This window comes from Lonchura striata, chromosome 2 (assembly GCF_046129695.1).
Source record: "Lonchura striata isolate bLonStr1 chromosome 2, bLonStr1.mat, whole genome shotgun sequence".
Taxonomy (NCBI): Eukaryota; Metazoa; Chordata; class Aves; order Passeriformes; family Estrildidae; genus Lonchura; species Lonchura striata.
The window spans coordinates 1,661,601-1,677,782 of NC_134604.1; positions in this window are offsets into that span (position 1 = coordinate 1,661,601).

A 16,182-nucleotide genomic window follows, 5' to 3' on the forward strand; every position below is an offset into this window, starting at 1 on the left:
CACAGATTCAAATAGGGAAAAAAAAAAAACCTGCTTACTAGAATAATAAATCTGTGTTTTTATAAAAGAATCCAATTAATTCAAAAGAGTTTACACATATATTTCCATGCTTTTCTTCCTGCTCCTGATCATGTGATGGTATGTGTATGTATGTGTGTGTATATATGTGGTTGGGTTATTTTCCCCAGCTATTTGGAAACACTCAGATTTCTAGAGAGTATAAATGCCCAGAGCAGTGTCTAGATGCATTATTGCAGGGATCAACAACATAGCAGAAGCTACAGGGAGCTGCCCCTGATTGTTTCCTGAGCATGGAGCCAGTATCTGTCCCTGAAGAAATCCCTTTACAATCAGACTTCACTGGATGCAATATCAGGCACCCAGTGAAAAAGATAATTAAAAACAATTTTTTTTTTTTTTTTTATTTTTTTTTTTTTGTCTCAGGGGGTTGTACTGTTTGAAAGCAAAGCAAGGCAGACATGAGAGTCTTCATAAATCTGAATGGCAAGAGAAACCTCTGAGAAGCACCAAGGTGGTGGCACTCTCAAGCAATGAGGGTGGTGATCAATGGCCTAGGATGAAATCCTCTGTGATGGAATATGGTCATCAGTTCAGCTGAGACACAATTTCTGTCTTGTCTTGAGGAGATGATCTTCATTGAGTGGGCTTGAGGCATTTGCAGAACATTATTTTAAAGATATTTAGGTGTCTGATTTAGGTTTTAGATGTAGGAATGGCTCTACATGGCTCTGACCCTGCAATTTTGATGTTTAATCATTGACTTAGTGACTGTGAGATTAAAGTTTTGCAGCAGAAGAAAGATGAAGCTTCCAGAATTGCTGATGATATATTATCTACTCTCCATTGAGTCAAAACAACACTTGTAGAGTAGGTTTGCTGCTTCTATACTTTTTTGTGTAATAAAGTTTTGGCAGGAACAAGTGTGCTCAGATCCTTGCAAAGGAATAAAGGCATAGGTGTTATTAGAAGAATTCATTTTCTCAATTTTTTTGAGAATAGAAAATACTGTTAACAGTATCACGTCTTAAGAAGACTGGTTTTCAGATAGTCTCAGGCTCTGGTAGCTTAATTTTTCTATAATTTCTTTTTTAAATTGTGTTGGTTATGGGAATCCAAGAGTGACTGCTGTTGTTATTCTCATTGTCTTCCCTTGGTTTGCTCATTTTGCTTTTTGGCAGTCAGTAACAGTAGTTCACATTTTCCCAGCAGCTTTCTTGAGCCTAGATTTAGCTAAAGCTCCAAGACCCTGATCATTCTTGTTCTTTGATCCAAGTGGGGTTTCTGTCTGAAGCTGAAGAGACTGTTCTTACCCTCCAAGTCAGACTCTAAAACACTGCAGTGGGGTTTCCATTCTATACATAAATGGCAAAGGACCTGGCCAAACCTCCTTAATTCAGTGGAAAGGCTCTCTTTGACTTCACCCAGGTCTGGATCAAAGACAAATGAAGGGGGTATTTTTCTTGTGGGCAGCATTTCAGTGTCGATACTGTAGCAGTCAGATTGAAGGAGATGATGGAAGGAGGAGTACTGAAAGTAAATGTCAAAGGGATAAAATATGGGTAGAAGTAATTTAATTTTTCTTCTTTGTTGGGTCAGTTCATTTCATCTCAAAACTGAATACAAGCTCAGCTCACAGATCTTTGCAAAATCTTCCAGACATAATGTGATTTGGGAAAATAAGTGGTCCACATTTGTTTGATGTGACAACATATGGGTATTAGCATTTTTTAATTTCTCCAATCAATATATGTAAAACATGCAGAAGGAAAACAACTTATGCAATAGGACTTGGATTATTTTTTAATACTGTCAAGATTTTATCAGTCAGCAAATTAGATAAAGAAAGGATAAGTCAATTTGAAATTACATTGGACAGCAGTGAAGCAGACTCTCTTCTCTCAATTTGTGTCAGATTTTGGATTTCTTTACAAAAGAAATACAAGTATTTTAGTAAGCACATGGAATGGAAATAGAGAAGGACTCTGCATTGCTTCTCTGCAATCCCTTTGTGAAAGCTGCTCTTTTAATTTCCCAGAGGTTACCAGCATACTAACTTTTTTTTTTTTTGTATTTTAATTTGTATTATGAAGAGTAGGAGCAGAGGGATCTTGTTCAAAAATCCTTTTATTTTGCTCCCTGAAAAGAAAATTCTTCACAATTAGGAATGTCTAATTAAAAAGTCTTTTTGTGTGTGTGTGTGCGTGTTTGTGTGTGTGAGCGTATTGGTTTTTTCCTTTCTCTTATTCACTTCATATATCAGTTTCCCTGGCATTGCCACAAAAGATAAAATTTACTGTGTAATTGGATTGTGGCATAGGAAAAAAAGGTAGCTGTCTGTATTAAGTTATTATTTTACAATGTTACCAAGCATTTGCCCACCTGAAATGGTTCAAGCGTGGCAACAGAATTAAGGGAATATAATTTGATTTTGCTGTAAAGAAAACATTAGAACACTTTCCTGCTCCCCAGCAAACAGTACAAAAAAAAAAAAAAAAAAACAGAGGCAAAAAATACTAAGATGCAATTAAGGAGATACAATACATGTATCTCAAACTTGTAGTTAGGGCTGACTTAAACAGAATTTAATATACCAGACACATTTCATTGCAAGTGAATTCTCATTTCGACAAAACACTAACAGATGTTTAATCAATAAGATGGACCATAAAGGGCAACACAATTAGTAGGTCTGAGAAATGTTCTCCTGTGATGTTAGAAAGCTGTAATTATGGACCAGATCTCATAAGTGTTTTGCACAGATGACACATAATACCAGTATTCTTGCTCATAGAAAAGGCTGCATGGCACTTTTAATACAATTACAGGCACAAAGATACAACAACCCTGATCTTAGAAAATCTTTTTAAGCAAATATCAAAATTGTCACTGAATTAAAGGGGAAAAAAACCCCAAAACTAAAATCAGCTCCTTTGATCCAATTCCCTGCTGCATTTTTGGTCCTATTTTTGCTCAGATGGGCACTGAAAACAACCCCACTTTCCTCTTACACCTTAAGGTGGGAAAGTCAAAACTGTTCCACCCCCCTCCTCAGGATGGGAGGTCACGTACAGCTGATGCAAACCATGGTCCTGCTGGCAGGAGATGGCACAGAAGGGAGCAGCCAAAGCAGATGAAAGCATCCTGAGGAACTCTGGTTTTGCTGGAGGAGCAACACTTCTAGGTCTCACCAATAACTTGGTTTATATTGCATACTCCAATGTGATTGGGACACCAGCTAATCAGCAGCCCATCATAGTGCCTCTGCCATCTGTTATTGGTAGGAGGGAGAGGTTCCCTGCTCCTGGAGAAGCACAGAAAGGAGAATTACTGAAGTGATTTTTTGAGTTCTTGAGTCCTTGATTTTTTGACAGTGCAATCATAATGTTGAGCAGAATGGCAGCTGGGAGCATCACTGGGTTCATGGCTGTGGTGAGAGTTTTTTACCCTGTCTTCCCCTCATAGTTCTTTGCCTTTGTCAGAATATGACTAAAAAACAGTGGAAGAAGTTAAAAAAAACCAAAACATTATCCCTCTTAAAATAAAATAAAAGGTTGTGCATCCTGGTCTTGAGTTTCTTCAGCAGAAAGAAGCCATTAGTTAGACAAGTGCTCTCCCATCCATTCCACATTTGGAAACATAATCCTCCTAAATTGCTGGGATTTCAAAAATGTCGCCTTTGTGCATGAATTTGAACTTCCATATTTAATGGTTTAAAAGAATCAATATAGCAATGTTGAGCAGTCTGGATTTGCCATACTTAACCTGTAATTACAGCTCCTTACGGAAACTTATAGCTGCAGCCTTTCAAATCTTAGATTAATCAGACTCAGCTTAGCGTCCCTGCCTATAAATTCCAGAAAGTTAAATTTATTTCAATATAGTGAATCATGAAGGTTTTGGCAACAACCAGAAGAGTGTATTTTTTCTATGGGAAAGTGAAGGAAGAAATATGGTTGGATGGATTATGTAGAGGGGAAAAAAAGTCCCCTTCAAAATCATGTCCTACAACTTAATTAATAAATAGGCCACTGATTGGCTGGTGCAGTGATAGGATTCATTGTAGCTAATGAAGCTTCATCAATGTATGCCAGATGAGAATCTAAAAAATAATTCTTCATGTAAGATTTATAAATAGTACAGAGGAAATATGTTGTCATAAAATGTGAATGGTAGCCCTATTAATGCATCCTTTTAATTTAGTTATTCCCAAGGAGCATTCATCTCATTGCTCCAAGCCTGACATAGTGGAGATCTGTGGGAATCCAGGGCCTCTCTCTGGCTGCCCTGGCAGGTCTGGGACGCTGGCAGGGGTCAGGAACCCCCCTGGACAGAGCCCCCAGAGACACTGGCTGTGATCTCTGCCCATGGAAAAGAGTTTTCTATCTTACAGCATGAATTACCAGCTCTGAGTGTTTAATATCAGTAATAATTAAGTGTGGCACAAGTGCAAAAATAAAATTTTAGGATTCTAGATGAGGGGTCCGAAGGGGACAAGATGGAGGAAATTGGGTGTGCCTTGTCCTTTTTCTCCTTCTTCATGCCCTCCATGTCTCACTGTGGTGTTGGCATTTTCCTGTTGGTTCAGGCTGGGGACACACTGTCCAACGTAGGTGACAGATATTGGCACGTTATTGTAAATCCAGCCCAGGGAGTTTCTGGTATTTAATGTTTGTCACATCCCACTGAGGGCAGAGCCCCACACGCTGCCCTGCAGGACAGAGCTGGGCAGGGCAGCAGAACATGTGAGAGATCAACAGAATAAACAACCTGGAAACCAGCACAGACCAATTATGGCTTCTGCTTTGGCAGGGGGCTGACAGACAGAGACTTTTACAATCTGGGAATCATCTCAATACCACAAACCCTGACAGGGGTCATTTTATCCTGTGTTATGCCCCAGGCACATCCCATAACGTGTGTCCCATGAAGTGCAGCTCCAGGCTGACCCACGGACACACACAGGTGGGTCAGTGGGCAGCAGGACTGGGACAGTAACAGCACCTGAACCTGCTGGGCACAGCTCCCTGGGTGCTCCCTTCTCCCAGCCACCAGTCCCTGCCATGAGGACCTTCATCCCCACCTTTTGTGAGAGTGGCACCTGAAGGAGGGGGAACCTCAGCCATCAAGGGGGTGTCTCTGTGCCAAGAGACAACAACTGATACAGGAGCAGGTGGGGAGGAGGACTGTGAGAACAGGGGGAATAGAGCTCCTGTCTTGTGAGAGCAAACTGGGAAAAGCCTGGATTCTCTAGCCTAGCAAAATGAAAGCTGAGATGGGATCTGATTGCTATCCATAAATGCATTACGAGGGTAAACACCGGGGTGGGAGGAGAGCAATTTAAGCCAAAGGACAATGCTGACACAGGAACAAACGGGTCTAAGCAGGCAATGAATAATTTTTGGCTGTGTAATAGAGCAAAGTTTCTGAGCATTGAAAGAGACTCTGAAGCAGCCTGAGGAGACAAGGTAGAGCTTAAATCCTTTGGAGATAGTGTAGTGACATGGCACAGAGACGTGTGCCAGCTGTGAGCTGGACCTGGTAACCCAGATCATCACTTTCCACCCTCTGCCTGCCCCTTCTGAGTTGTCAGCAGGAGGGATGTACCCCCAGCTTAGACTTTGTGTACTTCTACTGCTGTCTTTCACTGGAAATGTCAGTAGTCCTCAGCTGTGAGGCACTCTTGGTTTGGATAGGAACTGTGCTTGTCTTCTGTATGTTCTCTGTAAGTCAGAAATTCAACTTACCCTGTGAATGAGTATATATATTTTCAAATAGGATGCCTTGTTAAATGGGATCAATTTTCTTCAAATTGAAGCAAAAAAGCAGTAGAAAAATTCAGAAGTTTGAAAAACTGATTAAGAATTTGATGTAATTCTGCTGCTGATTTGTATTCATAAAAGCCTTTTTGGAAGGAGTCAGACTAACTATAAAAATATTTTTGGATTATTTTTGATTGTTTTTTTTCATGACCTTACCTTTTTTTCTTTCCAGCAAGTATATGAATACATAATCTAATTTGATGTACCTCATAAGAACAAAGTTAAATCAAATTTTTGTGTATGGAAGCATCTTTTAATATTTGAGATGACATATAGTACTTGGGCAAAATAGCTGGGATTTTCTTACCTGTTTTACTTCTCTGATAGTCTTTGCTGCTCATAACTACAAGTTTGTAACTGCTTATGTGTACATATATGTGTGTCCATACATGTAGTTAGGTTTTATTTCATGTATTAATTTTTTTCTGAATGCTTTCCAGGAGACACAAATTTGTTCTCAACTGTGTTTTAAATTTTCAGCTATAGCAAAAGATACCAAAAACCAGTTCAGATGGCAGCACTTTCTTAAAGTCATCAAGCCCCAGTTTTATTCAGCAACTCTTGGTTCAGGACATTTACCTTGTAGGATATAGGTACAGATTAAGTCCCTCTCTGCTCGAGGGCATCTTAAAATCCCAGCACCTCTATTTCCAGTGACATGTCCCAAGGCTTCGATTTGCACTCTGTTCAAAAGGCAGGGGATGGAGAGCTGTTCTCAATCCTTCCTGTTGGTGTTAGTCCATTTTGGATAAACAACTGGGTCCCTGATGTTTTAGCATTCTGACCAGCTGCAGAATCGCTTGTGCTCCCTCACCAAATATTTAAGTATGCTATTCAAAGTGGAGCAGTTTGAGCAAACCAGCCTGAGGGAGGCCAGCTTCAGTGTGCACTAATAACTTAGCAGCTGAGAGAGAGACTTACTTGAGAGGTAAGAAACCTTGGATCAAATCATTGCTCTGAATCTGTAAAGTGCAAAATAATAATAAAAGTACCTACTTTAATCTTGTCCCTATTTTCACCTGTTGTAAACGGGTATTATTTATTATTTCAATCAATTTTGTTTTATTATTATTTAATCAAACCAATATTTTTTTCCCGGCTCAGCTGCCAAACTGAACATTTCCTGCTGATGTGTGGTGGGTTCACATGGAATATTTCATGATGCTGCAGTACCATTTTGTCCCATCGATTGCCTAAGCACACATTGCAAGTCTCAGGACGTGCAGGCAGCACACCACGTTGTACAGCACACAGACATTTGAACTGGTTTTAGTTATCTCGGGTACTGAAGCAGAATAGCCACATTAGCATGATACAAAAGTAGAGTAAATTAGCCCTGGAAATGTTGCACCCATTACTGTCACTACCAATTACAATAATTAATGTTATTCATCTCTAGGCAGCGGATTAAAACTGAACTAACCCATTAGTAACTGAATGTCACTGCGGCTGGAGGGTTGTTGGATTGCCTGCGTGAAGGTGGTGATTTCATTTCAGTTCCTACTGGCAAATGGCCATGTTCTTTAAATGAATAATAAATGAATACACAACAAGCAAAATCTTGGCTCCCTGGAGCTCTCCATTAACTGCAATGGTGCAGGACACAAACACATCTGTGTCAATTATTGAAAACTTTATCATGATACCAGATATTTCTAGGTTTCAGTACGGAAAGGAGTCAATAATAGAATGGATCATGGAGACTGAGGGGTTCCATTTCTCCTTTAGAAAATCCCTCTAGAATAAGGGTGTTCACGTACCATTTATAAGATTTTAGTAGATGAATGAGTGCCTGCTCCACTATTGCTTGTTTGCACTATTTCCTGTTTGTTTATTAAATGATCACTTACAATGAAACACAGGACACGGTGTGGGCAGAAATCACCCCTCAGTCACAGCACATTGCATTACTATAATGAGATTATTTTATGCATTTCTCTATAAGCACACACTAATCAGTTCTCCAGGACTGTTCCAAAAAATAAAATAGAGCCTGAGTTTTAGAAATCCATTAGTTGTAATTTGCTAAGCATGGGAAAGAAAGCCTTATATTCAGTTCTATAAATAGCTACTGCAATTAGACAATAGTTAAGCCTCTTCAGCTGATTTATTTAATTTGTCTGTAGGGTGTTTTCCAAATCTGATATTTTCTAATCCTTATACTCTTAGCTCCCTTTAACATATCCATTGGCAAGATGACACACTTTGACACCTGACCTCCCAATATGGTTTCTTCTTGCTTGCCCCTTGGTGAAGGAGAAATAAGCAAGGAGACTTAAACTCAAAGGAAAAAAAACAAAACTCATGCAATTTATTAAAGAAAACTATGAACAAGTTCCATCTGGAGGGTTTTTTTTTTATTGGGGTGGCTTTTTAGGAGGGTTGGATTGGATATTTTTTGTTGTTGTATTTTTTAACATGACCTTTTCTATGCAATGTACAAGACTAGATACGGGCCAAAATTTTAACCCTAATGTGGAACTGACAACATCTAACTACTAGTCTGCAGAAAAATAAGTATTTGTTGTGTCTGTTGCTGGAGCCCATAGCAAAGATGAGAAGTTAACCTTGTCGTCTTGATAGAGGGTGTTGAATGGGAAGGAATGACTTCTCTGAGCTGCATACGATATAATTATCACGTTTTGGATGAACCCAGAGCAGAAACAGCTTCCTCTGCATCTCACTTCTTGGATGCCTTGCATGCCTTTCCTCTGGGAGAAGATAAACTCATATGGAAGAAAATGTAATTTTCACTTTTTTCCCAGCTGTGGCACCCAATTGCCATGGTTTTCTCCTCTCTTTTGAGCTCCTCAGCATATAGCCATGTCCTGTTCCACTCTAGGCTGTCATGTAAACTGAGCAAGACACTTTCAGGTATGGAATTTGAGAGAAAATCAATTATGCAATGATTACAGAGCAAGCCTCTCAAATTTCCAGGTTATAGTCCATGAACTCCCAGCACAGGATAAAGGTGTAAATAATTATTAGACTCCTACTGCTTCTCAGATGCTTATCTCTGCATTTTGTCTACAGCATTAATAGAGACACAGCTTTCTAATTGCATTATATACATTATGTTACATTTCAGTCTTGGTAAAGCAAATTAATCGGCCGTGTCTAAAAATAATGACCGTGGCTCTTTAAGCTAACTGTGCATCCCAGCCATCAAAAATCTAACTCCTACGTGGTTTGCAGTATCGCCCATGCTCATAGACAAGCAAGATGTTCATGCTGCAACATTTAGATTCTGTAACTCTTTCAATATGTGAGGTGCTAATCTGCTAAAATGCTCCTGATAATCATTTTTTCTATGCTTTATTTATCCTTATTAAATTACTGAAAGCCCTGGGCTGGGACTTTGGTATATTTGCCTCTGTCCTACACAATCCTCTTTAGCTCTAAGAGCTCACCCATGGGATGGAGCTTTTGATCAGAGTTTCAGATACTGAGAAAGATTTATCTGTGTCAGTCAAGGTAAGCACCACAGGTCTGTCCAGGAGGCTGCACAAGAGACAAGAACCCCACAACAAGAAGCAGCACAAATGGCAGGGAGCATGATGGAATATACACACATCTCTAGTTCCAACCAGAGGAAGATGGCTTTAAACTCTTTGTGGGACCTCATTTGTGGAGACGGCCAGAATGGAAATGGTTTGTGTCCCATGTGCCCTGCATTCATCATCTCTACACAGCCCTGAAAACCTTCAAGATAGACCCAGCTGGTAGACAGTGGCTTTGCCTGTGCCAGTAAGAATATATTAGATTGCTGAAGGGGAGATTAGAGAAAAAGGTTTTTACTTTTTCTCCCTGTGTTGCAAGAAAAGGATATGTTTCACAGTTTGTGCCAATTGGAGAACTCTCCTGAGCCTGTGTTTTATAAAGGAGCTTGTTTACTCTCCAGCAGATGAGTTGCCCAGCAGTCAAGACTCCTGAGTCAGCTGTGCCCTTAGTGCTGCTGATTCAGAGCTGCAAGTTTAGTAAGCTGCAGAGAAATCTCACTGGAAAGATATGGGTACAGAAAGGCACACTGAGGCTCTGTCAAACACAGGGAAGAAAGTTTTTGTTCTTAATGCAGCAGTAAATCCCTCACTGTACAAACTGCAGTAGCAATAACAGCATCCCATATCTCTACATGGGGCAGTGGCATGACTTAGTAGGTGGGAAGCTCTCAGTAATCCATTCAGCTGTTTTCTTCCCTGCAGACCCCAAAATGTAGCTGAACTCACTAAGTCCTTGTTGGGATTTTCTTTTTCTATTGCCTCTTTTTACAAGACACATCTGGCACTTCTATTCAGTACCCATCAGTACACCAGTTGCAATGCCTTACTGCAATCTCTCTGCCTCCATTGTCGCCCTGTTTTCTGTTGTGCTGCTGTAAATGAATTGATTTGTGCAATTAGCACTGGAGCTCTAAAGTGCCTAATAACAAGGAAAACAGGAGCCTGTGAACCTGGAGCCTGAGAAAACAAGGTGCACAACCAGGCTGGGTTGCATTTTCTTCATGAGAAGAAGAATATACTCATTGCAGCTTCAAGGTATCTGGAAGTATTATAACAGTAAAGGTCTCAGCCAGATGGTTCTGTAAGTAGCTGGGAGGTACCACTGATAGTAAACTTAACGTAGACTTTTCAGGGTGTGCCTTTTTATTTCAGTGTAATGTGCTTGAGAATCAGCAGAATTGGTGTTCAAAGTGGTCATTGGCTAAAATAAAACTTTACATAAAACCAAGACTGTCCAGGACTTTTTTGCCTAAATAAATGGAAATGTTCAATCTTTCTCACAGTGAAATATGGCAGTCTGGGCACTCTGCTGGCACAATGGAAACAAGGTGAGAGAGCACACAGAGTGCAATTTGACAGCAGCTAGTCTTGCATTTGAAGCCTGCACTAGCTGGAATTTAAAGGGGCCTCAAGCTAGATTTAAGTTGTACATGAATGATCCTAATAGCATGTGGCAGAGATCCAAGGCTTCAAAAACACATGCAGAAAATGTAGGGCCACAGCTCCATGTGATGGAACCCAGCTGTATTGTGTTCTCTGGTTTGGTGAGGATGAGGAAGCTTGTCCTAAAATGCTGCCCTGACCTTTAGAGAGGATCTCAGACTGACATGTTCATGTATGGCTGTCTGAATTTAAAGGATATAGCACCAGTAGCCACTAAATAAGTTGGGGGTTTTTTTATAGTTTTCCATTGAATTCAGTGGAACTGCTCAAGTGTGTAAATGTTACTCAGCTGTATGTACAGTGTCAGGGCCTCAGACATGATGGGCAAGTTCATTATAAATAGATCAAAATATTGATGATGCTCAAGCTGCAGTTGTAAATTTTACATTAGTTTTTAAGACTACTCTCATATATTCATATTCAGCCTGCTCTCATACCTGGACTAACTGCTCTAAGGTAACAAAGCAAGTCTGATATTGATGACAGATCTGTTCATTCTTCTTGACTCTGTGGAGATGAATTGATGGAGACAATGTGATGGATTTTTTTCAAGCACCTATAACCCTTGTATCTCAGTGTTGGTATAGTGCAGACATGGAAAGCAAGAATTTGAGGACATCCACTTCAGGGCTACAAGGTTTAGAACCTAACAACTCTTACTTAGTGGTAGAGATACACATACTCCACACAGTGTGAATAATCACTCACTACAGAACTATCTCATGCTATAATACAGGATCTTTCGAGATTTTCTAGGTTCCTCTTTTCCTCTTTGTCCTATGCTATCACACAAAATCCATTTAACTAGAGATAATAAGAGTGAATGGGAGGTAGATTCCTAGACTGAGCCATCATTTTTATGTCAAACATCCATTCTCCTTCAGCTTTTAAAAAGAGAATAAAGCTCATGTGTACTAACCCACAGCTGACACACACTGCCCCTCCCAGCACCACCAGGTTAAAAGATGTTCTGATATTTATGAATGCACAAAGTCACATGTCCCATTTATCTGCAGACCTGAGGCCCCATTATCATGTTAGCTCACTTGCTCAACCTGAAACTCTTATGGAGAGAAATTAAATAAAAAGCTGTAACAGAACAAATATCCCTTAATCAATTGCCCTCTGACACCTCTCACTCAGAGGCTGGCACTTGCAAAATGAATTAGTGTAATAAGCTCAGTATGTACAGCAGATGGCATGGACATTATAATAAAAGTAGATGAAATAAAACCTCAAATAACTTGTAATGATTTATGACTATTGATCCCACTAAAGCATTTCTCTTCCTTCAGGGGTGGGTGTAAGGAAGGAACATTAGCTAGGTTCTTTCTTATATATTGTAATTTTCTTTTTCCACTTTATACTGAGGTGTAAAAAGCATTGGATGTAGAACACCTCTAAGCATTCAGGTAAAAAACCTTTTATATAAAAGTTTAAATAAATTTTCTATCTATTTGAAGGAGTTTAAATACGATTTGAAGGTGATATTTTAAACAAAACTGCTTTATGAAGTGATTTTTTGGGGGGGAAACTACATATCAAAATCTCTCAGCTTTATGGGGCATATCCATCTGCATCAGTCACATTGCATTATGTTGTTTCACAAAATGTCATAACATCTCATAGGACATATTTTTTTCTGAAAATCATTTTTACCTAAATGGTAGGGTATGCTATTCACAAGGAAAGTGAGATTAGCTGGCAAGATATGACAATACAGAGCTGAAGGGAAAACAGAAAAGCCAAAGACAAGAACCCTAATTCAACTTTTCCATAGAAATAATATATTCTGAAGAAAGGGAGGGAACAAAATCCAAAAAACAGTGCTCCTGCACGTGTATTAGCAGGCGATAAAAAATGCCTAAGCCTTGATTTATGCAAGTTCAATCTCAGATCCCAGCTCAGAAAATATTTTCTCCTAATGGGGGCTGCACGTATGTCATTGTGATTGCTACAGCGAGGAGTTTCATTTCCAAAGCCCAGAAGATGAAAGAAATAATATAAAGAGTTTAAGTATAACTGAGTTATTTGCTGGTTACGTGCTTCCCAGTTCAGGGAACTATTTGCACAGCTTAACTCTGTCTTTAGGCTAGCATTTGTTTAATACAACTGACCTCGAAACTGCTTCAGCACAGAGGGAAAGTTACACACTAAATTAAAGCTGTCATGCAGACTTAAGACCTTGTTAAATTAGTTAACCTATTAGCGTAGCTGAGAATTAATTTTGGTAAAAGCAATTTACCCCTGTTAATTTACAGACCTTAACAATGTCTCGTATTCAGAATACAGGTAAGTTACATGTGGTGCTTTTATTCACCCAAACACCACTGATTTGCACAAACAGCTGCAATTCTTTTCCTTGGGGAGAGGAGAAAGACTTGCAGACCCCTGCTGAAAGGAGGGAGCCTTTCAGATCCCTTAGACGGGTCCCACTGACAAAAAAATGAGATTACTGATTACTGGAGATAAGGGTTTTATAAGATTACATGATTTACCACACCATTTAGGACTCCATGTGTGAAATTGGGTGGTGACTGAAAATTGCCAAAATTGGTATTAGTGGGTTTATTAACAGTTTCAATAAGCAGCTGAAGTTCCTAACTGAAAAGCAGCACCTTGTTACACCCAGTGCTGTACTCGCCCCTCTTGAAGGGCAATACTTGTCTGAAATGAGCTTTGCACTCCCTGGTGCAAATGAAGGCTTTTTAAAGGAGGGGAGCATCCTTTCTTAGGAAATTTTTTGAGCTGTTTCCATCTTCCTTGGTAAAGAATGGTCTCATTTTTTTTTTTTTTTAATACCATTATCTGTGCCACTTCATCAGTTTTAATCACAGTGGGATTTGAAATTCTTACGGAATCATTCTGCTTGTTGTGATTAAAGATAAAGTATGGAGAAAAAATGGCATTTTTTCTCACCTGAAACTATACTGAAAAACCTTTCTTTAAACCTCTCCCAACCAAAACAAAACAAAACAAAACAAAAACAAAAAAAAAAACAAACAAACAAACAAACAAAAAAAATACATGTGACAGGCTGTCATTATAACTATATAGGAGACGAAAGTGAATAATCAAAAGAGGCTAGAGCACAGGAAGGCGGAGGCTGTGCTGTGTTCAGCTCCTGGAATGCTATTTTTGCCTCACCACATGCTGTAAGCCTTGTGGTGGGCTGCCATCGTGCTGGGGGAAGTGAATGTCCCACACAGCCCTGGTGGCAAGGAGGGAGTCCAGGGCTTCCCTCTGGCTGCCCTGGCAGGTCTGGGACCCTGGCAGGGGTCAGGAACCCCCCTGGACAGAGCCCCCAGAGACACTGGCTGTGATCTCTGCCCATGGAAAAGAGTTTTCAATCTTACAGCATGAATTACCAGCTCTGAGTGTTTGATATCAGTAATAATTAAGTGTGTCATGGGTGCAAAAGTAAAATTTTAGGATTCTAGATGAGGGGTCCAAAGGGGACAAGATGGAGGAAATTGGGTGTGCCTTGTCCTTTTTCTCCTTCTTCATGCCCTCCATGTCTCACTGTGGGGTTGGCATTTTTCTGTTGGTTCAGGCTGGGGACACACTGTCCAACGTAGGTGACAGATATTGGCACGTTATTGTAAATGCAGCCCAGGGAGTTTCTGGTATTTAATGTTTGTCACATCCCACTGAGGGCAGAGCCCCACACGCTGCCCTGCAGGACAGAGCTGGGCAGGGCAGCAGAACATGTGAGAGATCAACAGAATAAACAACCTGGAAACCAGCACAGACCAATTATGGCTTCTGCTTTGGCAGCGGGGCTGACAGACAGAAAGTTTTACAATCTCAGAATCATCAATAGCTCAGATTCTGAGAGGCAGCAAATCCAGCTTTGCCCCCGAGGAGGGAATGCCCAGCTGGGCACGAGTGGGGCACGAGGCTGGGCTGGCAGAGCAGTTTGGCTTTGGGTGGGTGTCAGTCCCACCCTGTGCACACAAATATCAGCACAACCAACTCCTGCATGGGTGCTGGTGCAGCTGAGCCTCCCAGGCACCTACAAGGCAAACACAGCTGCTCTTTTATCTGCAGGGTGATTTGTGAGACGCCCTCCAGGTTTTTGTGGGGAACTTTGCAGAACTGTTTACAGTATTCTGCCTGTAGAGATGTTTAGGTGTCTTTAATAGCATTTAATTTCATGGAGCTGTATGCAGCACAGCTTCCAAGCCCAAACACTAAATTCTTTCAGCTATCAAGAAAATTTTGTTAATAAATTAAAGCCATGCCCTTCCTTTTAGATGCGTGGAGTGAAACCTAATAATGTCTGTCTTTTTTCATGCTCTGATATACATAAGATATATACAGATTTCTTTTGCCCTTGCAGTCCCTTAGTGGCCCCCAGCCTCTTGCCAACATCAAGTGGCAGAAAGGTGGCATTCAAAAAACATGAATTGGGTTTGGTCCAAGCAAAACTTTACTTCAAGTTGAAATACTATTGAGAAATTGCAACATGTCATTTCTGAGAGTTCATTTGGAAAGAGCTGGGAGGAAATTTGCTCAAGCTGTATTGAGCAGGCCTGTCAGACCAGTCAGCATCCCTTCAGGAGGATTTCCATGGATTTTTAAGGGACTATTTGAGTAAGACCAGACTACTTCTGTCTTTTAACCCAGGCCTGCTCTCCATGGTTGAACCTGGATTTTGCAAGTAGATTTTCTGCAAGACCTTGTAGTGTGTGTTTTTTGATGTACCCCCAGGCAAGCAACAAGATACCTGCTGTCTCATTTGTCATGATATAATTGTTAACCATTGCACAGCAGGTTATGCAAGCTTTGCAGTGTGAAGGGGCTGTCCTCCTGAAAAACCTTTCAACAATACTTCTTATTTAGAAGTCATGGTGTGAATATAAGGGAGGGGCAGAATCCTTTTCTTTTGCTTTTGAATGAGAAAACTAAAAAAATCTAAGCAACACATACTAAATTCTGTCCCCAGCCCAACAATAAAAAGCAGCTATAGATGAATCTCTAGGAGAGAAAAATTCTTCTCAAATTCTGAATGAAACAGAGACTTTTTCATTTTTCATTGCCATTTTCTTTTTTTTTTCTATTATCAAACATTTTAACTACCTTTCCTTCCACATATTTAGCCTTCTGTTTAAAGCTTTTGTTATTGAAGGTTTTAAAAAAAATGCATTAGAGAAAGGCAAAGTAAACAACAAAAACCCCTACCTTAACATAGCCACATTTAGTCACACTTTACTGGGGCTGAAGGATGGTGGTTTTATGAAAATCCATGAAGAATGTCTCCTAAGACATCACTCCCAAGAAACATGGTGGCTGCAAGGGTGATAATCACTCTGCAGTATGAAAAAAGCAAAATAGCTTAGGTTGAGTGCTGGCAGTGCTCTGACTGCACCCTCCTGCCCCACCTGAACCCTCAGCAC